The 22,308-nt window shown below is 53.2% G+C and overlaps 1 protein-coding gene across 1 annotated transcript in view; it reads left to right on the top strand.

The window, feature by feature from the left end:
• The window catches only part of LOC311530265 (uncharacterized protein), a gene marked incomplete at its 3' end in the record, with an annotated part of 506,005 nt that overhangs the window by 168,840 nt on the left and 314,857 nt on the right, over window positions 1-22,308 (top strand). The window lies entirely within an intron of this gene.

Raw genomic sequence — 22,308 nt, 5'->3', positions numbered from 1 at the left:
AATGCTTGTTTGACCATTTCTAGGGGAAAAGATTCCCCACTGGCTGCTGGGCAGGGCAGCCCCCTCTCCCTCTCCCTCTCCTACCCCATGGGCTGGTGGACCTGCCATTGTATCTCTCACCATCCCTCTCCCTTCTCCCCACTCTCTAGCTCTCCCTTCCTCAGCTATCTCCCCTTGCTCTCATAGTATCCAATTTGCAAATGAATTCCAATTCAGCAGTTTCTCGCTGGAGTCTGGATTTGAAGTTTTTTTTGTTGTAAAATAGCGACCTTCATGTCTGTGATTGCGTGACCAGAGAGATTGAAGTGTTCTCCGACTGGTTTATGAATGTTATAATTCTTGACATCAGATCTGCTGAATTGGAATTCATTTGCAAATTGGATACTATTAATTTAGGCTTAAATAGACACTGGGAGTGGCTAAGTCATTATGCAAGATAGCCTATTTCCCCTTGTTCCCCCCCCCCCCCGACGTTCTGGTTAAACTTGGATTTATGCTGGAAATGGCCCACCTTGATTATCATGCACATTGTAAGGAGAGTGGTCAGTTTGGATGAGCTATTGCTAGCAGGAGAGTGAGTTTGGGGGGGGGGTGAGAAAACCTGGATTTGTGCTGGAAATGGCCCACCTTGATTATCATACACATTTTAAAGAGAGTGGTCACTTTGGATGGGCTATTACCAGCAGGAGAGTGAGTTTGTGTGTGTGGGGGGGGGGGGGGCGGAGGGTGAGAAAATCTGGATTTGTGCTGGAAATGGCCCAATTTGATGATCACTTTAGATAAGCTATTACCAGCAGGAGAGTGGGGTGGGAGGAGGTATTGTTTCATGGTCTCTGTGTATATAATGCCTTCTGCAGTTTCCACAGTATGCATCCGATGAAGTGAGCTGTAGCTCACAAAAGCTCATGCTCAAATAAATTGGTTAGTCTCTAAGGTGCCACAAGTACTCCTTTTCTTTTTGTCTCTCCTATGCACGCACTCTCTCTGTCTCTTCTCCCTCTGCTCAAGTGACAGGGCAGGGCTCCCTCTGCTGCTGTTCTCTCTCTGTGAGCACTCTCAACCATTGGTTCCCAACTGCCCCTCTCTCAACTGTCAGCTGACACGTAGACCTTTATACAGTTCTGTCAGAACTTTCTAGTCACTTCTGCTAATATCTTTCTCTCAGATGGAAGCCAGGGATACAAAATGGAATCTGGGACTTTAAAATGGAGTTTCTTGGGTATCAATAGCAGCTCACAAATTTGTCTTATCTGCTCTGCTTGCCTGAATTGGCCTCTGTTTCATGAAATCCCCTGGAAATGTAGTTTCACACTTTTTAATTATTTATTTGTAATAATGTTATTTTTATGAGTGTCCAGTGGTTAGGGAACCCATCTAGGAGGTAGGACACCGCGAGCATCCAAACCACTGCTTCAATCAGTCTTTCATTATTTAGCCACAGTGGAACAACTACAAAAGGAGAGATGGAAGGAACCTCAAATCCGAATATTCCAAAGTTTAATGACAGCATGCTTGCCTGAAGGGGAGCAGGGGGCACTTCTTCTGATCCTTTCTCCCTCACAAGCAATGGTGGATGTGATGCTGGCAGACTCAGCACCAGCTCATGCCCAGACCCATAGGCCTCACTGACAAATGCATGGCCGGATATCAGTCTGGGTCACCTGTGTGTTAGTATTGAATTGCTAAGTGGAGATTGATGCTCCTTTGCAGGCCAAATTTAGGCACCTCTGTGTGAGCGAGGAGAGGGATTAGGATACCCCTCTCCCCTTGTCAGCCACTCCCATTGACTAGTTTAGATGTCTCCCTGCCTACTGAGTTGGCTTTTATGAATCTCATTGTAAGGTGCCTATGTCGCCCATGCATTGTATAGGGAGTTTAGGCACCTTGCTCAGCATTGCGGATCATACTGTTGTTCTTGTGATTTTCTAGCTGCCTAAAAATTAGGCCCCATGATGCTCAGCATTGCAATGCCTAAGTCCCTTCATGGTTTGCACCCTGTGTAACCAGTCAGCTCTTTGCAGAGCACAGCTGAGGAATTTCTGATGTACAGGGCAAAAGACAGAGCACAGGTTGGCTAGTGAAACATCACAGTAAAACCCAAATTCTCTTCCTAGAGGCACAATATTCCCTTTGGGTGCTGGAGAGACACAACCAAGTCAGGAAGCAAATCCCATGACTCTGCCCCCAACAAATGCAGCTGGGACATTTAAGTGGAATGACCAAGAAGAATCATTTATAATGTTTTATTTACAGTAAGTAACTGGAAAGCAGGAAAGTAAAAGGAGCTGAGAAGGAGCTTTAATAATCACAACGTATGGAAAGGAGATCCACAGCTACTGAGTACAGTTTTCTTAATGGCACTATATTAGCAACAATGTCCAGGAATTCATATAGGGAAATAATGAGTGAGTCTCACTTTTCAGTAACATTTAATACTGCTATCTGCCCTTGTCACATTCCCTTTCTCCCTCCCTTTCTTTCATACTGTCCTTTTCTACTCACAATTTTTCTAGCCCTCACTTCCCTTCCCTGTTTGTTTTCCTGTGTCTCTCCCACTCTTCTCTCCTCCCTGTTACAGATCATCCCTCTTTGCTTCTCCATTCTTTTCCCTGATTTTATCCCTTCCTCTATTGCTGCCCCTTGGCTGGTTCCCTTGTCATGGATATTTTCCTTTCATTCTTTTCATTTCTGTTCTTCACTATTTCTCCAGGATTCTGTTTGTTCTTGTTTTATTTTAATTCACATTTTCTTCTTGCTTCTGTTCCCTCTGGTTAAACCCATCCTGTCCATGCCTCTCCCATATTGCCAGTCTCAGGTGTTTTTGCTTTTTTTAATCATGAGACCAACCAAAAATGATTATATAATCTTGAACCCCCCCCCCCCCATCATTTTGGGTCAATATGCACCCCTGCCCATCCCCCAGGTGTGTGACAATTACCATGTTACCAGCTCCCCCATGGTTATAGGGGAAGGTGACTTTGGCCCCTGTGGCAGGAGCTCTGGCTAGGAGACCCCAGTGAGATCTAATGACACAGATTTGTACAAAATGCTCCCTGCTGCTACAGAGCTTCCAGCTTCCCCTCAACTGCCTGGTTGATTAATCCTGTGTCCCTACCACCCCCACATCTGCCTGTCCCCAGCCCAGCTGTAAATTCTGCCCCCCAATACCCACATCTGCCCTTCAGAGTGCGACTGGTTTGGGCCCTTTGGGGTGTCACTTGATGTGCTGAGATACTAGTAAGCCTGCCTGTTACTCCAGCCTTGGCATCCTTTTACCTGGTCTTGTTGGGCTAGGCTCACAAGCCTTTTCCAGCCAAGCACACTGGCAGGGCCACACCCAGCTTCACAGAGAGACAGAGATTTCCTCTGGAAAGATTCAGCCTGAGGGGCTTGCCCCAAAACTCTGGTGCCACTCCCTTTAAGGGGTACAAAGTTTTTATGAAATTTGCCTCCTCCCTCAATGTGGAGGATGATATGCACAAATTCTTCCCCCCCCCCCAGTTAGAAATGGCATAAACTGCATTATATTATAAACAAGAAATACGTTTAGTAACTACAATAGGTGAATTTTAAGTGAATATAAGAGATTACTGACCAAATAAAACAAAATAAGCAAGCTAAGCTCAATATACTTAAGAAACGGGTTACAAAATGTAAATTTTTACTCTAAATTTATTGTAAGCAGGTTGCAAAGTTTTTGTGGTTCAGAGTTCCAGTTATATTTCTTTTCAGACTGGACCCCTGTCTCAGTCTGGACCCTCACCCCCTGCATTCCCTTCTGGTGGCTTTAACAGTCTTTCTTCTTGGGCAGACAGGCCAGGGAGAGGAAGAGTCCCGTTTGCCTTCCTGTCTACCTTCTTACACTGGATTTACATAAGGCAGGAATCTTTTGTTTCCTGAACTTGACCCCCCCTTCCCTTCCAATGGAAAGTTACAAGAAGTCTCCGGTGTGATGTTATTGACATGAACTGTGATCATATAGATCATTGTTGCAAACAGGGTCCTATGGTTGCACCAGATCTTGTACAGAGGAGGTGAAGTGGGATGTCTGTGGAAAGATTGTAGTTTGCTGGTTATGATTATGCTGTTTGTATGTGTGTATCATTTTTGTATTTGAAGTTATGAATATTGGCTATGTACTTGTATCTCAATGTGTTTGATTCTAAGTAGCCTCGGTGAAGCATTTGGTCAGCTTCTTGAGAAAGGACTATTCTCAGTAAGTGCCCAATCAAGAAACACTTAACTGACAATGGACTTTGGGAGACACCAATCCACATCTGAGGTTTCCTGGGAACATTCAAACTAACATGTAAACAATGGCATCAGCCTGCAAAAAGCTGAATCTTCATGGACATGTGACTTGCAGGCGGCTACAAACTCCATCTTGTTGCTGTGATTTTGCACAGGAGAACAAAGGGGGTTCTGCCCATGAGAGAATATAAAAGATCTCCATGAAATGAGACCAAGAATATGAAACCCCTCCATTTGGTCTTCATCTGGCTCAAGAGATGGCCTCTCCAACCCCAAGAGATGCCTGAAAGAAACTGGAACAAAGGACAGTAACTGCAGGGGTGTGAGTGATTGCTGGACCCAGACTAGGAAGGAGTTCAATCTGTGAAAGAAGCTTATTGGAACATCTCTGGGGGTGAGATTTCATCTGTAATCAGTTTCTTAATGTATTAGACTCAGACTTGCTTGTTTTGTTTTATTTTGCTTGGTAACTTACTTTGTTCTGTCTGTTATTACTTGGGACCACTTAAATCCTACTTTTTATATTTAATAAAATCACTTTTCCTCATTAATTAACCCAGAGTAAGTAATTAATACCTGGGGGAGCAAACTGCTGTGCATATCTCTCTATCAATGTTATAGAGGGTGGACAGTTTATGAGTTTACCCTGTATAAGCTTTATCCAGAGTAACATTGATTTATTTGGGGTTTGGATCCCATTGGGAGCTGGGTGTCTGGGTGCTAGAGACAGGAGCACTTCTTAAGCTACGTCGGGGGATTGTTGCCTGCTAAGGGGAGTCAGGGCCCGTCTGCCCAAGAAAGCGAATTTGAGGGGAATGACAGACGAAGTGGCTGAGGAAGAGATTGGAAGGTGTCAGTGGGGGTGGGGAAGGGGTGGGTAGCAGAGGGATGCGGAGGGGACAGGCTGATGCTGGGAGAGGAAAGGGGAGGGGCAGGCGACAGGGATAGAGGGGATGTGGGGGAGTGAGGACAGGGGCAGACAGAAGGGCAATGGGTGAGGGTAAGGGAAGCAGCAGGCACCAGGAGCACAGAGGAGGGATGAAAGGAAGGACAGGTTCTAGGTGTATGAGGGGAGTCAGGGGAGGAGTGGGGCCCAGGGAGAAGAAGAGGACAGACTCCAGGGGTAAGAGGGAAGGGGTGGTCACCAGGGGGCAGAGGGGTGTGTGGGAATGGGTGGGCTCCAGAGTGGCACAGGGGAATTGAGTGGAAGGTCAGGTGGCAGGGGGATGAGCAATGGGCAGGCAACAGGATTATGGGAGGGGGGAAGGGAATGGGCAGGCACCAGGGGGACACAGTGAGTCAGGACCCCAGGGGCAGAAGGGATGGCTAGGACAGGAGTGGTCACCAGAGGTCAGATCAGGGCAAGAGGAGGGGTTGATGCCGGGGGGACAGAGTGGGGTGATGGGAGGCCCAGGTGCTAGGGGCTAAGGAGGAAGAGGGGCAGTCATCATGGGGCAGAAGTTGAGTGAGGGAAGGGGCTAGAGCAAAGGGCAAGGAGGGGCAAGGGGAGGGGTGGGCACAAGATGGCCAAAGGGGGGCAAGAGAAGGGGCATGCAATGGGGCACAAAGGAGTGGAGAGGGAAGGGGCTTAACCAGTGGACATAAGGGAGGTAGAAGAGGATGAGGAAGTGGCAGGCACCGGGGCAGAGTGTTTGGGAGGGGAGTGGCAGACACCAGGTGGGCAAAGGATAGGGCAGGGGTAAATGCAAGTGACAAGGGGACAAAGCGGGGGTGAGGGGTGGAGCAGGCACCATATGGGCATGGGAGGAGAGAGGGGAGGGGCAGACACCAAGAGGAACATGGAGGAGCAAGAAAGTGGCAGTGATCAAGAGTGAGAAGGGGAGGATGGTCGGGGTGCTTGCCATGGGGATACAAGGGGTAGGCACCAGGAGCAGGGGTTGAGTGGAGGAGCAGATGCAAGGAGGGCAGAAGTAGAGGGGTGGGTGCCAGGGAGCAGAGTGGGGGGTGAAGGAGAATGTGAGCAGAAGGGGGGCAGAGAGGGTGTGGAAATGGGCAGGCCCTAGTGGAGCAGAAGGGAGTGAAGGGAGGTTTGGGTACTAGGGGGCAGAGGGAGGGTGAGGGTATAGGCAGGACCTAGAAGGTAGAAGGGAATGAGGGGAGGGTTGGGCACCAGGGGCCAAAGTGGGGGAAAGAAGGGGTGGAACTGGGGCATAAAGGATGCCAGGGAGGCAGATAAGGGAGATGGGAGGGGTAGTTGCCAGAGGGGCTAATGGGGAAGAGGAGCAGGTGGGCCCCAGGGAGAGCAAAAGGAGGGGCTGGCACCAGGAGGTTAGAGGGAGTGAGGGAAGGGGTGGGCATCAGGGGCAGAGGGTTCACAAGGGGAGTGACAGATGCCAGGAGGGCTAAAAGGGGGAATGGGGAAAGGTACAGGTGACGGGGGGCAAAGGAGGGAAGGGGAGGGGCAGGTATCAGGGGAGCAGAGGGGGGAGCAAGAGGAGGGGTAGACTCCAGGGTGCACCAGGGGAGCAAGGTAAGAGGCAACTGTCAAAGGGGAGAAGGAAGGATATGGGATGGGTGCCAGGGGCACAAGGGGTGGGGGAGATGGAAGTGGTAGGCACCAGGAAGGTTGAGGGAAGATGCAAGGAGGGTAGAAGGGGAGGGGCAGGCACCAAGGGGTAGAGTGAGGGGCGAGGGAGCAAGTAAGGATGTTGAAGGGGGCTGGCAGTTCCTAAAAAGTGTAGTACTAGAGGTTCAACTTCAAGCTAGTCTCATGAAGAGGAAAGATAAGAGGAGCCACAGGAGGCCAATGTGGCAGCACAAGGAGCTTTTTAGCAACTGTAAACCCCAAGGGATAAATACAGGGAATGGACGGAGGGGCATGTCACCAAGGAAGTATACATGGGGATAGCATGAGTGTATAGGGACAAAAACAGAAAAGCCAAGGCAAAGAATAAGTCTCAGTTACAGCTGGTAAGAAATGGTACAGACAACAGGAAGTGGTTCTTCAAATATGTCAGACAAAAATGAAAGATTAGGAATCGTGTGGGTCAGCTGCTCGATGGAGAAGGTGAGCTGGTAACGGAAAATGATAGGAAGGCAGAGCTGCTGAATGCCTACTTTGTTTCAGTCTTCTCCCAAAAGGGTGACTAGTGAAGTTACCATAGACAATAAAGGGGAAGGGATGCAGATCGGAATAAGTAAAAAACACATCAGATCTTCTGAACAATTTGAATGGATTCAAATTAGTGGGGCCTTATGCTATTCATCAAGTTCCCATGTCAGTATTTAGACACAGGGTGCATCTTTGTAGGAGAGATTGAGGGAGCCCCACATCAGATACCCCAGAGCCCAGTGGTTCCAGCCCTCACCTGATGGGGGAGACACACATTGCAGTTCCTGGCCCATGTCACATGGGGGGATTGAACCGGGGGCTCCCATGTGAGGGCCCGGCCAGGTGGCTAAAGGGTAGGAGGGAAGTGATGGCTCCTTTTTCTGTTCATTGAAACTACTCAGCAAACTCCACATGGGTTCATGGATAGTTTCAGTTGATGCAAAATATAGTTTTGCAGCAAATAAACTATTTGTCCAAAACATTTCCCCCAGCTCCACTTCAAACCTGTCTGAAAAACTTAGGAGTCCAAATCCCAGTGACTTTCAGTGAGTGACTGTCAACATCCTCAGAAACATACAGTTAGGGGCAGGCCAGGCTCAGGACATCAGCTATGAAATACTCCAGTGCTTCTGTTAAATTTGCCCTTGGTAGAAAATTCCCCCTTGGAGGCCCCGATCTCACCCCCAAAATCAGGCTGAAAATTTAGATTCAGCTCCAGCCTGAACTCTCTGCCCAGAGCGATTTGTCCTATGGACTCTGCAAGCAGCACAGACCCTCTGCAGCTGCCCCTGGGTGTCTCCCAGAGCAGATAATACATCTCAGAGTCCCGTCTGCTCCCGCTTCCCCACAGCCTCCAGCTGCCCCAGAGCCTGCTCCCCACTTAACTCAGGCTGCCCCTGCTCTATGTCCTGGGAGCATAAAGCCCCTTGCTGGCTGGATGCTGAACTGGAGGTGACCCAGGGCCCAGTATAGAGCCCGCAGGGTCAGTACAATACTCTTTGCCACACCCCACCAGACAGGCACAGGACTGTGCCTGTGGCTAGCCCCACACTGGGACCCTCACTCCCCTCCCCAGTGTTTGCTGCTCCCTCACTGGACCTTGTCTGCGCTCACAGCGGGAGCCCTTTGGGGCTGGCAGCCCCTTGTTCTGTCTCTGCAGCTCCTGACTCACTCTTTTTTCTTTTTGTCAATAACAATGCTCACTGCTCAGCAGGGCTGGATTAACCTTTTATGGCCTGGCACCAAACATATTTATGGGCCCCAAGGGGGCACTGAGGCATGGTGCAGGTGGGGGCAATTTCCAGAACAAGAAGCTGGCCGGGGCAATGAGGCATGGTGAGCCGGGTGTGGCCCTGCTCCGTGAAGCCCAGCATGAGGGCATTGTTTCCAAACCATCAGCCACCAGGCACACACTGGACCACCCAGCCCTGCACAGCTAGTGTGCCCCTTCCCCCCGGGGTGGGCCCATGCCTCCGTTTACTCCCCCACCCAACAATCCCTTCCCCCTATGCCCAGCATCCCCCCCGACCCGCTATGCCCAACATGCCCCTGCCCAGAGACAGCCCCCAACAGACCTCCCACCACAACTGCACAGTGCCTGCAACACCACATCCCCTGCCCAGCGCACCCCATCCACAGCCCCACCCCCACACAGACCTCCCACTGAACAGCGCCCCAACACACACAGACATCTCCACTCCCCACTCCCCACTCCCCACTGCCCAGCTCCCCACTCTACCCAGAGACCCACTCCCCTGTGCCCTGCCCCCCAGCCATACTGGGAGGTGACTGTGTCCTCCAGGCTGAGCCAGCAGCATACCAGGGATGGTCCCAGGACAGGGATTGCTCCAGCCCCTCAGGAGTGGTGTGATCAGCCAGGCTGGACCTGGAGCGGGGTGTGTGTGTGTGTGTGTGTGCGCGGGGGGGAACTGCCTGGGCCAGGCTCTCTCAGGACCCACTTGCCTGGTAGGGCCCAGCCAAGCCTCCCATGCTGCTCCCACCCACTGCCCAATCTCTGCACCAGTCCCAGGTGGCTTGGCCCTGGGGAAGGGAGTGAGGTGGTGGGCAGCAGAGACTGCTCAGAGTCAAAGCTGCACCGGGGAGTGGGGCAAACCCCTCGGACGTGACCCCCAAGAGTCCACCAGACCCAGCCATGCCCGCCGGCCCTGCGGACAGCTGCCCTGCCGAGCCTGCATGTGAGAGTCCAGCTGCTGGGCAGTGAGCCCCCTACAGTCTAGAAACTTCAGGAAAACAAGACCTGCTGGCTGGGAGTTGCTCACACAGCAAGGCCTGGGCTCTGGACTGCCCTGGGCAAGGAGACAGATCCAACCATGTGGATGGGTTAGACGGGTCCATAATGGGTATAAGTATAAGTTCTAGACTGTTCTCAATGGTAGCAGATGACAGAACGAGGAGTAATGGTCTCAAGTTGCAGTGGGGGAGGTTTAGATTGGATATTAGGAAAAACTTTTTCACTAAGAGGGTGGTGAAACACTGGAATGCGTTACCTAGGGAGGTGGTAGAATCTCCTTCCTTAGAGGTTTTTAAGGTCAGGCTTGACAAAGCCCTGGCTGGGATGATTTAACTGGGAATTGGTCCTGCTTCGAGCAGGGGGTTGGACTAGATGACCTTCTGGGGTCCCTTCCAACCCTGATATTCTATGATTCTATGATTCTAGGAAATTTATTTGAGCATAAGGTTTTGTGAGCTATGTTAGGATATAGATATTCAGGCCTGTCTGTAAATGCCAAACTCTAAGAATTAGGTGTATTCTTATCACTTGGCTAGTTATAGAGGTATAAAAGAAAGAATCAAAATCACTGTCTGCGGGTGTAAGGGCCTTTTCTTACTGTGACAGTCTGAGGCCCTGTGCTTAGGCTAAGGCCTTTGGCTAAGCAGCAGAGGCAGCCATAAACTGGGAAGCGACCGGTCGCATTCCAAACTAGTCACATTGAAATGAGGTGCTATTGGGCTGTTAGGAATACAATCCTGTCCTGATAATGGCTGTGACAGGTTTCAATCGGTCCACCGAGCCACTAGGGGGCGATGGAGAGCTACTGTCCCACTGGCAGGCTTTAGTCACACCTTTCGGTCACTGGGGAATTAGCGGACAAGGTGTGCCAGCCCGAGCCTGCGGCGCCCCCCTCAGGCAAGCGAGCGCTGGCCACGGTCTGTGGCGTGCCCCTGAGACAGGCGAGCGCCAGCCCGAGTCTGCGGCGCGCCCCTCAGGCAAGCGAGCGCTGGCCACGGTCTGTGGCGTGCCCCTGAGACAGGCGAGCGCCAGCCCGAGCCTGCGGCGCCCCCCTCAGGCAAGCGAGCGCTGGCCACGGTCTGTGGCGTGCCCCTGAGACAGGCGAGCGCCAGCCCGAGTCTGCGGCGCGCCCCTCAGGCAAGCGAACGCTGGCCACGGTCTGTGGCGTGCCCCTGAGACAGGCGAGCGCCAGCCCGAGTCTGCGGCGCGCCCCTCAGGCAAGCGAACACTGGCCACGGTCTGCGGCGCGCCCCTGAGACAGGCGAGCGCCAGCCCGAGTCTGCGGCGCGCCCCTGAGACAGGCGAGCGCTGGCCTGAGCCTGTGGCGTGCCCCTGAGACAGGCGAGCGCCGGCCTGAGCCTGTGGCGTGCCCCTGAGACAGGCGAGCGCCGGCCCGAGCCTGTGGCGTGCCCCTGAGACAGGCGAGCGCCAGCCCGAGTCTGCGGCGCGCCCCTGAGACAGGCGAGCGCCAGCCCGAGTCTGCGGCGCGCCCCTCAGGCAAGCGAACGCTGGCCACGGTCTGCGGCGCGCCCCTGAGACAGGCGAGCGCTGGCCTGAGCCTGTGGCGTGCCCCTGAGACAGGCGAGCGCCGGCCTGAGCCTGCGGCGCCCCCCTCAGGCAAGCGAACGCTGGCCACGGTCTGTGGCGTGCCCCTGAGACAGGCGAGCGCCAGCCCGAGCCTGCGGCGCCCCCCTCAGGCAAGCGAACGCTGGCCACGGTCTGCGGCGCGCCCCTGAGACAGGCGAGCGCTGGCCTGAGCCTGTGGTGTGCCCCTGAGACAGGCGAGCGCCGGCCTGAGCCTGTGGCGTGCCCCTGAGACAGGCGAGCGCCAGCCCGAGCCTGCGGCGTGCCCCTGAGACAGGCGAGCGCCGGCCCGAGCCTGTGGCGTGCCCCTGAGACAGGCGAGCGCCAACCCGAGCCTGTGGCGCGCCCCTGAGACAGGCGAGCGCCAGCCCGAGTCTGCGGCGCGCCCCTGAGACAGGCGAGCGCCAGCCCGAGTCTGCGGCGCGCCCCTCAGGCAAGCGAACGCTGGCCACGGTCTGTGGCGTGCCCCTGAGACAGGCGAGCGCCAGCCCGAGTCTGCGGCACGCCCCCGAGACAGGCGAGCGCCAGCCCGAGTCTGCGACGCGCCCCTGAGACAGGCGAGCGCCAGCCCGAGTCTGCGGCGCGCCCCTGAGACAGGCGAGCGCCGGCCTGAGTCTGCGGCGCGCCCCTGAGACAGGCGAGCGCCGGCCTGAGTCTGCGGCGCGCCCCTCAGGCAAGCGAACGCTGGCCACGGTCTGTGGCGTGCCCCTGAGGCAGGCGAGCGCCAGCCCGAGTCTGCGGCGCGCCCCTCAGGCAAGCGAACACTGGCCACGGTCTGTGGCGTGCCCCTGAGACAGGCGAGCGCCAGCCCGAGTCTGCGGCACGCCCCTGAGACAGGCGAGCGCCAGCCCGAGTCTGCGGCGCGCCCCTCAGGCAAGCGAACGCTGGCCACGATCTGTGGCGTGCCCCTGAGACAGGCGAGCACCAGCCCGAGTCTGCGGCGCGCCCCTGAGACAGGCGAGCGCCGGCCTGAGTCTGCGGCGCGCCCCTCAGGCAAGCGAACGCTGGCCACGGTCTGTGGCGTGCCCCTGAGGCAGGCGAGCGCCAGCCCGAGTCTGCGGCGCGCCCCTCAGGCAAGCGAACACTGGCCACGGTCTGTGGCGTGCCCCTGAGACAGGCGAGCGCCAGCCCGAGTCTGCGGCACGCCCCTGAGACAGGCGAGCGCCAGCCCGAGTCTGCGGCGCGCCCCTCAGGCTAGCGAACGCTGGCCACGGTCTGTGGCGTGCCCCTGAGACAGGCGAGCACCAGCCCGAGTCTGCGGCACGCCCCCGAGACAGGCGAGCGCCAGCCCGAGTCTGCGGCGCGCCCCTGAGACAGGCGAGCGCCAGCCCGAGTCTGCGGCGCGCCCCTGAGACAGGCGAGCGCCGGCCTGAGTCTGCGGCGCGCCCCTCAGGCAAGCGAACGCTGGCCACGGTCTGTGGCGTGCCCCTGAGGCAGGCGAGCGCCAGCCCGAGCCTGCGGCGTGCCCCTGAGGCAGGTGAGCGCCAGCCCGAGCCTGCGGCGTGCCCCTGAGGCAGGTGAGCGCCAGCCCGAGCCTGTGGCATGCCCCTGAGACAGGCGAGCGCGAGCCCGAGTCTGCGGCGCGCCCCTGAGGCAGGCGAGCGCCAGCTCGAGCCTGTGGCGTGCCCCTGAGGCAGGCGAGCGCCAGCCCGAGTCTGCGGCGCGCCCCTCAGTGTTTGTTGCTAAGAGCAGGTCGATGCCACCCCCACAAACACTGCCCTAGGGGACACAGCTAGGACTCTCCATGCCTGCCAGCCCCACAGACATCCCCTTTCTTCCAGGCAAACCCACAGCCAGCCCTTTGTCTCGTCCGGCCCAGTCCCTTCCCAGGACAGAGGCAGTGTGTCAGGTCTGGGCTCAGTGGGTGGGGGATGGGCAGTGGGGCATGCTGGAGGGTGTAACTGAGTACTGGGGGGAATCAGGAGCTGTTGCTAATGAGACCGGGGAAGTGGGGAGGGGAGGGGGTATTTTCCCAGTTCCTGCCCCTTCCATCTGGGATAAGCTTCACTGGGTGCCAGTCCTAGTCACACCTGCGCAGCACGTCTGCACTGGGTGTTTGCATTGGGGCACCAACATGCCTGAGACACCACTGTGCCAGGGGCTGTAACCTCACAGACAGAGCAGAGTACAGGCACAGACCATTTGGCAGACATTTGGCCATTTGCTGGGATATTGCAGTGTAAAGCTGGGAGCAGTGCAGTCTTAAAACCACCCAGTCAGAAGGGAGTGAGACATGGGTCCTGCCCAGAGACAGAGGATGGCTGGAGACTTGAGACCTGACTGGGCACTGCTGGAGTGATCTGTGGAAAGGCAGGATCCAGGTGCAGTTACCCTGAAACTGGGACAGACTCCCCTTCCCCCATGACCAGAGAGGGCTATGGGGTTCACTTCCACCCTCCAGAGTTCAGAGGCTGTGGAGCTCATGCCCCACCCCTGGTTCATGGGTGCTGCAGAGTTCACTTCCCCTCTCCCAGGTGCAGGGGGGTTGTGGGGTTCACTCCCCATCAGTGTAAATTTCTCTCTCCATCTTCAGTCTCAGGACTCTTTGTTTCTGAAGTTAATAATTTTCACCCATAAAGTGCAGGGGGCACCAGATCTGAGAGGGTGCAGGGAGCTCTGACACTGAGATGAGTGACAGGAATGAGGGGCACCCTTGAAGTGCAGCAGTGAGGTAAGGGGAACAGAGAAGTAGCCAGATCCTGGACCCCAGGATGGCTGCTTTGTGTTTCTCCTTAAACACACAGATCTGCCTCCCTCCTGAGGCATCACATGTCCAGCGAATTGCTAGGGGCTGCAGGGCTGGAGCTGGGCTCAGTGTTCTGAAACTTCAACTTAACTCCAGCATCCCTGAGACAGTTCTGAGAGCAGCAGCCGAGTAGGAAGAGTCTCCCCTGGGATCAGCATCTCGGCAAGATGATGCCCCAGGCCCTGCAACTCCTGGCTTTGTTATTACAATGTGTGTTTCACACAAGGCTGGACTGAAGCAACCCAGGGCCCCAGATACCATTCCCTGACATGGGGCCCTGCTGTGACCCTGTCCAATGAGAGTGGCTGTGGAAGGGGCCAACCACCCAAGGGCTCTCTGCTGGGGATGGGGCCTGAAAACCTCTTTGGACAGGGGGAGCAGCTGCTGGGCTCAGTCCCCTTCGGACCCTGGGACCAGGGGCAGGGCACTGACCCCAGCAGCTGGGTGTCTCTGTTTGGGTGTGGGGGACAGAATAACTGTGTTTTCCTCTTCCTGTCACATAGACCCTTATGCTGGGGTGCGGTTGGTAGGCTAACACCTCACAGAGACACATGACAATTCCCTCTCAGGGTGATTGGCTCAGGCTCTCTGCAGACTCAGGCAGGCATTGCTATGTCTTGTTACACTGTTTCAGTATTTTCTTTGCAGCCCTAAGGATCTGAAACATGCTCTTTTTCATGGAAGCCAAGAGGCTGATGTAATCACATGACTCCAGGAGCGGGGGTTTAGACATGTGTCTGTAGCACCTCTGTTTCATCTGACCCTGGGCCCTCTGAGGTAGGAGCTGGGAAAGACCCTGGAGCTAATGTTTGAACAGGAGGAAAAACCACAGAGTGGCAGGTGGTGTCTGGGTTTATCTTTCCCTGAGCCCTTCCCCCTGCAGTGTTACCAGGGATAAGGGCTGTAAAGCTGCAGGCTGGAGTTATAACCTGCTCTAGCTATTTGCCCAGGTTGGTGCCATGGTGCCAGTGTAGGCATATTCCAATATTTGTGATTCTGTTCATAATAAATTGTAAACCTGCAATATTGATTTATAATATTTATTAAATCTTCATTTATAATTCTTCTATTTGACATAATTGTAAATCTGCAATATTGATTTACAATTCTGTATTAAAGCTTCAGAGTAACAGCCGTGTTAGTCTGTATTTGCAAAAAGAAAAGGAGTACTTGTGGCACCTTAGAGACTAACCAATTTATTTGAGCATGAGCTTAAGTGAGCTGTAGCTCACGAAGTACTCCTTTTCTTTTTGTATTAAAGCTTGCAAACCATACCTTGCAAACTGCTCAGTTGGCTTTGCTTTCTCTAAATTGATACTTTCTCTCACTTGTTATTAAGATGGACGCTTGTAAAACTAAACCCCCCAATTTGACTCTGAATTGATACTTTCTCACTTGTTATTAAGATTGACGCTTGTAAAACTAAACGGCTTAATTGACTCTGCTTTCTCTGTATTGGCGCTTTCCATTGATTGTAATTGAGATTGATGCTTATAAATGTAAACCAATCAATTAACGTTACTCTCTCAAATGGTTATGTTCAAATGGCTCTACTTTGCAAAGGGATACTTTGTAATGGAGATTGACATGCTTGTTTGTAACACTCATGAAGAACCGTGAATTGGAGCAGCACTCATAGAAATGTCACATAGAGACTCCCACCCTCTATAGTTTGGATCAGGAATGTTAAAAAACGGGAAGTCTCAAATAAATAACACCTTTGTATAATAAAAGAAAGGCAATACCGAAGGAATGTTAAGAGACAGGGAGTCTCAAATAAAATAACAACAGTCGGTGAAATGAGAAATGTGTTTTTATTAAAGTAAGGAATGTATGTGAATGAATGGTGGGTTTTGAATAATCAGGGAAGTGCCAGCCTAGGAATTTAACATCAATTGGCTGAAGAAGACGCCAGGTGGAGACAACCAGAGAACCGCACCGGAGAGCAAACTGGGATCCACCTGACCAATTCAAAGGATGAAGAAAGCTGATGAGCACCTGACAGCCGTCCTGGAGCAGTCATGACTAACAATATGACAAAGCAAATTCCACAGACTGGCATAGGAAGAAATTCCTACAAAAATGGACACTAAGGACTGAGAACTTTGAGTCTCCAGTTCTGCCACTACCCTTCAGGAGCATGGGATGCGCATCTGACACGGACTCGGCTCCACTCTCGTGTACAGGTTACCTGGCCAGGACTCTGTCACGAGCAACTTCTAGGCTGGTAACTATAAACCCCTATGCAGAACTGGTATGAATGAAAGTATATATATATATATATATGTATATTCTTTCTTTCATTCATTCATATCATATATGTATATATTATATATGTATACCATAATACTATATATTCATATATATAGTTAAGTAAGGAATAAGTAACGATAGGACAGTGTGAGTTTTATATTTCTTTATTATATTTACAATAAATGTGACATTTTGCCTTGTCCCTTTAATAAGATCCTGCTGGTTTTTATTTTATTGGTATAACACCAGGAGCAGGAAACATCTCTGGTGGGGATCCCAGGGCAGCATCCCTGGGGGGAGGGGCAGTTCCTGGCCTGAGGGCAGGGGCACAGACTCATACCAGGGCTCTCCATACACCCAACCCACACTCATTGCATTGCCACTGTCACTTCACCTGACCTCTGCAACCACCCACCTGTACTGCACACACCCTGCCCAGACACATCCCATGTTGCACCCACCCCAACTCATCATGCTACTGCTAGTCACTATCCTGTACACACATACTCACTAGCTCCTCATGCAGCCAGACCTGCCCCCAGAGCAGCCAACTCTGGGAGTGTTCAGACCCTTCTTATAGGTGGCCTGGGAACTCCCCTTATTTTGGGAAAAATCCCCTCTGATTGGCTGCTTTTCCCCTGCCTGGTTGGGCAGCCAATCAGAGATACAACGTGTACTGATGAACAGCTTGGTCCCTCTGCCTCGGTAGCAGGTAGAGCTCCTGCTTCCTGGCTGTGCAAATAAAGGGCTCCCCCTGCCCCTTATTTTCCCAAGTACCACTGCCTCCATATGCTAACCCCTGTCCTTCTCTGATCTGTCCCTGCACCTAGCCCACAGGTCTCAACTCCCGCTTACTACAGGGGTCTTCTGAGGAGCTTCTGGTTTCAGGGAGTGGCCAGATGCTCCTACCCCAGCTTAAGTGTCCAAGAGGCACCAAGGTGGCCACTGTCTGCTGCCAATCCATGGAGAGCACCAGGATCTTCAGGAGAGGGTCACAGCCCTCAGACCCTCCGCACAGAGCAGGGGAGGGGCTGGGGCTGGGGATAGAAGGGCAGTGGTTGGGGTGTGACCCCATTACTTTTTGCCAGAAGGACTTTTTTAAGTTCCTTTACCATGATCCATTACTCTAAAAACTCGTCTGGGTTCACGATCCTCCCTGCAGCCCATGACTAGCAGCCCTGCTTCCCGATCCATAAGGCAGACTCAGCACAGCATGTACTCAACTCTGGGTTTGTTCCCTCTCCATTTTTTACTGAAGGAAAAAGTAGAGAATCGTAGATGGTCGCTCGCACGTAAATTTAAGAAACTGCTTCCTCTGTGTCATCGGCTGGAGCCAGCACATCCCTGCTCCCCTCCCCCCTCACTATCCCCAGCCCAGTGCAGTCTGTGTCCATTGGGCCTTGGGCTCACCTGGGCACTGGACCATTTCATTCCCCGCTCATGAGCCTATTGGGATCCTGAACCTGTCACCTCGGTGCCTCACTCTAGGGACTCACCAGCCCCTGAGGAGCCTCCTGCCTCCCCAGTTGCCCCACCCCAGACAGGGTCTCAGACCCTTAGAGACTCTTTGGCTGCTGCAGGTTGGCCAGGCCCAGGGTATCCAGCAGGGCCATTGATGCTGGTGCCGCACTCGCTACCAGAGCTCCCAGCCCCTGATCCAGCCCGGCCCGTTGTCCCAGTGCTGACCCCTCCCCTGCAGGTGGGGACCCTGCTGCTCTAACTGGCTGACCCCCCTCTCTCTGCCACTGCCCCTCCTGCTGTGCTCGCAGGCTCAGCCCGTGCCAGGGCCAATGCGGCTCTGCTGGGGCTGCTCCTTCCCTTGGCACCTGGATTATCTATGTCTGGGACAAATGGCCAGGATGAGTGGGCAGCACAGGGCTCAGAGACACACGCCCTGTGCCGCACCCAGAGGGCAGAGACCAGCCAGGGCCAGGCAGCAAAGTGCCAGCATGCTGGGATTAACCCTTTCCTTTCACCTACCCCACTAATCCCCGATCAGTCAGTGCCACTTGACTCCCCATGCTCTGATCCCAGGGGCTGGTATCCAGCAGCTTGGGGGAGTCACTGGGTGAATGTGTGAGGCAGAGTAACCAGGGTTCCCTGTGCCCCAGAGTCCCCGTGTTCAGTGGGGAAGGCCGTATGCTATCACACAGCCCTTAGGGTTTACACTAGCGCCAAATGGCACTTTGGCGCTGGGCCCACACTGGGAAGGGACCCATAGAATCATAGAATATCAGGGTTGGAAGGGACCTCAGGAGGTCATCTAGTCCAACCCCCCGCTCAAAGCAGAACCAATCCCCAATTAAATCATCCCAGCCAGGGCTTTGTCAAGCCTGACCTTAAAAACTTCTAAGGAAGGAGATTCTACCACCTCCCTAGGTAACGCATTCCAGTTTTTCACCACCCTCCTAGTGAAAAAGTTTTTCCTAATATCCAACCTAAACCTCCCCCACTGCAACTTGAGACCATTACTCCTTGTCCTGTCCTCTTCTACCACTGAGAATAATCTAGAACCATCCTCTCTGGAACCACCTCTCAGGTAGTTGAAAGCAGCTATCAAATCCCCCCTCATTCTTCTCTTCTGCAGACTAAACAATCCCAGTTCCCTCAGCCTCTCCTCATAAGTCATGTGTTCCAGTCCCCTAATCATTTTTGTTGCTCTTCGCTGGACTCTCTCCAATTTATCCACATCCTTCTTGAAGTGTGGGGCCCAAAACTGGACACAGTACTCCAGATGAGGCCTCACCAATGTCGAATAGAGGGGGATGATCACGTCCCTCGATCTGCTCGCTATGCCCCTACTTATACATCCCAAAATGCCATTGGCCTTCTTGGCAACAAGGGCACACTGCTGACTCATATCCAGCTTCTCGTCCACTGTCACCCCTAGGTCCTTTTCCGCAGAACTGCTGCCTAGCCATTCGGTCCCTAGTCTGTAGCTGTGCATTGGGTTCTTCCGTCCTAAGTGCAGGACCCTGCACTTATCCTTATTGAACCTCATCAGATTTCTTTTGGCCCAATCCTCTAATTTGTCTAGGTCCTTCTGTATCCTATCCCTCCCCTCCAGCGTATCTACCACTCCTCCCAGTTTAGTATCATCCGCAAATTTGCTGAGAGTGCAATCCACACCATCCTCCAGATCATTTATGAAGATATTGAACAAAACCGGCCCCAGGACCGACCCTTGGGGCACTCCACTTGACATGGACACTGCCAACTAGACATGGAGCCATTGATCACTACCTGTTGAGCCCGACAATCTAGCCAGCTTTCTACCCACCTTATAGTGCATTCATCCAGCCCATACTTCCTTAACTTGCTGACAAGAATACTGTGGGAGACCGTGTCAAAAGCTTTGCTAAAGTCAAGAAACAATACATCCACTGCTTTCCCTTCATCCACAGAACCAGTAATCTCATCATAAAAGGCGATTAGATTAGTCAGGCATGACCTTCCCTTGGTGAATCCATGCTGGCTGTTCCTGATCAGTTTCCTCTCACGCAAGTGCTTCAGGATTGATTCTTTGAGGACCTGCTCCATGATTTTTCCAGGGACTGAGGTGAGGCTGACTGGCCTGTAGTTCCCAGGATCCTCCTTCTTCCCTTTTTTAAAGATTGGCACTACATTAGCCTTTTTCCAGTCATCCGGGACTTCCCCGGTTCGCCACGAGTTTTCAAAGATAATGGCCAATGGCTCTGCAATCACAGCCGCCAATTCCTTCAGCACTCTCGGATGCAACTCGTCCGGCCCCATGGACTTGTGCACGTCCAGCTTTTCTAAATAGTCCCTAACCACCTCTATCTCCACAGAGGGCTGGCCATCTCTTCCCCATTTTGTGATGCCCAGCGCAGCAGTCTGGGAGCTGACCTTGTTCGTGAAGACAGAGGCAAAAAAAGCATTGAGTACATTAGCTTTTTCCACATCCTCTGTCACTAGGTTGCCTCCCTCATTCAGTAAGGGGCTCACACTTTCCTTGGCTTTCTTCTTGTTGCCAACATACCTGAAGAAACCCTTCTTGTTACTCTTGACATCTCTTGCTAGCTGCAGCTCCAGGTGCGATTTGGCCCTCCTGATATCATTCCTACATGCCCGAGCAATATTTTTATACTCTTCCCTGGTCATATGTCCAACCTTCCACTTCTTGTAAGCTTCTTTTTTATGTTTAAGATCCGCTAGGATTTCACCATTAAGCCAAGCTGGTCGCCTGCCATATTTACTATTCTTTCGACTCATCGGGATGGTTTGTCCCTGTAACCTCAACAGGGATTCCTTGAAATACAGCCAGCTCTCCTGGACTCCTTTCCCCTTCAAGTTAGTCCCCCAGGGGATCCTGGCCATCCGTTCCCTGAGGGAGTCGAAGTCTGCTTTCCTGAAGTCCAGGGTCCGTATCCTGCTGCTTACCTTTCTTCCCTGCGTCAGGATCCTGAACTCAACCAACCCGTGGTCACTGCCTCCCAGATTCCCATCCACTTTTGCTTCCCCCACTAATTCTACCCGGTTTGTGAGCAGCAGGTCAAGAAAAGCGCCCCCCCTAGTTGGCTCCTCTAGCACTTGCGCCAGGAAATTGTCCCCTACGCTTTCCAAAAACTTCCTGGATTGTCTATGCACCGCTGTATTGCTCTCCCAGCAGATATCAGGAAAATTAAAGTCACCCATGAGAATCAGGGCATGCGATCTAGTAGCTTCCGTGAGCTGCCGGAAGAAAGCCTCATCTACCTCATCCCCCTGGTCCGGTGGTCTATAGCAGACTCCCACCACTACATCACTCTTGTTGCACACACTTCTAAACTTAATCCAGAGACACTCAGGTTTTTCTACAGTTTCGTACCGGAGCTCTGAGCAGTCATACTGCTCCCTTACATACAGTGCTACTCCCCCACCTTTTCTGCCCTGCCTGTCCTTCCTGAACAGTTTATAACCATCCATGACAGTACTCCAGTCATGTGAGTTATCCCACCAAGTCTCTGTTATTCCAATCACGTCATAGTTCCTTGACATCACCAGGACCTCCAGTTCTCCCTGCTTGTTTCCAAGGCTTTGTGCATTTGTATATAAGCACTTGAGATAACCTGTTGATCGCCCCTCATTCTCAGTATGAGGCAGGAGCCCTCCCCTCACAGACATTCCTGCCTGAGCTTCCTCCAGGTATCCCGCTTTCCCACTTACCTCAGGGCTTTGGTCTCCTTCCCCCGGTGAACCTAATTTAAAGCCCTCCTCACTAGGTTAGCCAGCCTGCTGGCAAAGATGCTCTTCCCTCTCTTCGTAAGATGGAGCCCGTCTCTGCCCAGCACTCCTCCTTCATGGAACACAATCCCATGGTCAAAGAATCCAAAGCCTTCTCTCCGACACCACCTGCGTAGCCATTCGTTGACTTCCACGATTCGACGGTCCCTACCCAGGCCTTTTCCTTCCACGGGGAGGATGGACGAGAACACTACTTGCGCCTCCAACTCCTTTATCCTTCTTCCCAGAGCCACGTAGTCCGCAGTGATCCGCTCAAGGTCATTCTTGGCAGTATCATTGGTGCCCACGTGGAGAAGCAGGAAGGGGTAGCGATCCGAGGGCTTGATGAGTCTCGGCAGTCTCTCCGTCACATCGCGAATCTTAGCCCCTGGCAAGCAGCAGATTTCTCGGTTTTCCCAATCAGGGCGGCAGATAGATGACTCAGTCCCCCGGAGGAGAGAGTCCCCGACCACCACCACCCGCCTTCTCCTCTTGGGAGTGGTGGTCGTGGAACCCCCAACCTCAGGACATCGCATCTCATGCCTTCCAACCAGCGGAGTCTCCTTCTGCTTTCTCGCCCCAGACATATCATCTGGTCCACTCTCGGCAACGGTACCTGTGGAGAGAACATGAAAGCGGTTAGTTACCTGTGTCTGTGTTACTGGAACCCGGACATTCTGCTTACCTCTTCTGGAGGTCACATGTTGCCAAGCTTCTTCAGTGGCCTCTTGGCTCCTCTGTGCAACCTGCTCTATATCTGTAGAGCTTTGTGCCCCTAGAAGCCTATCCTGAGTTTTGTCCAGAAAATCCTCAGTTTCTCGTATGCAACGCAGGGTCGTTATCTGTTGCTCCAGACCTTCAATCTTCTCTTCCAATATGGAGACCAACTTGCACTTTGTACAGACAAAGTCGCTTCTGTCCTGTGGA

The sequence above is a fragment of the Lepidochelys olivacea genome (assembly GCF_965140295.1).
Source record: "Lepidochelys olivacea isolate rLepOli2 genome assembly, chromosome: 14".
NCBI classification, from domain to species: Eukaryota; Metazoa; Chordata; order Testudines; family Cheloniidae; genus Lepidochelys; species Lepidochelys olivacea.
Note: the sequence above shows the minus strand (reverse complement) of the source record. Positions and strands in the feature narration are given on the sequence as shown.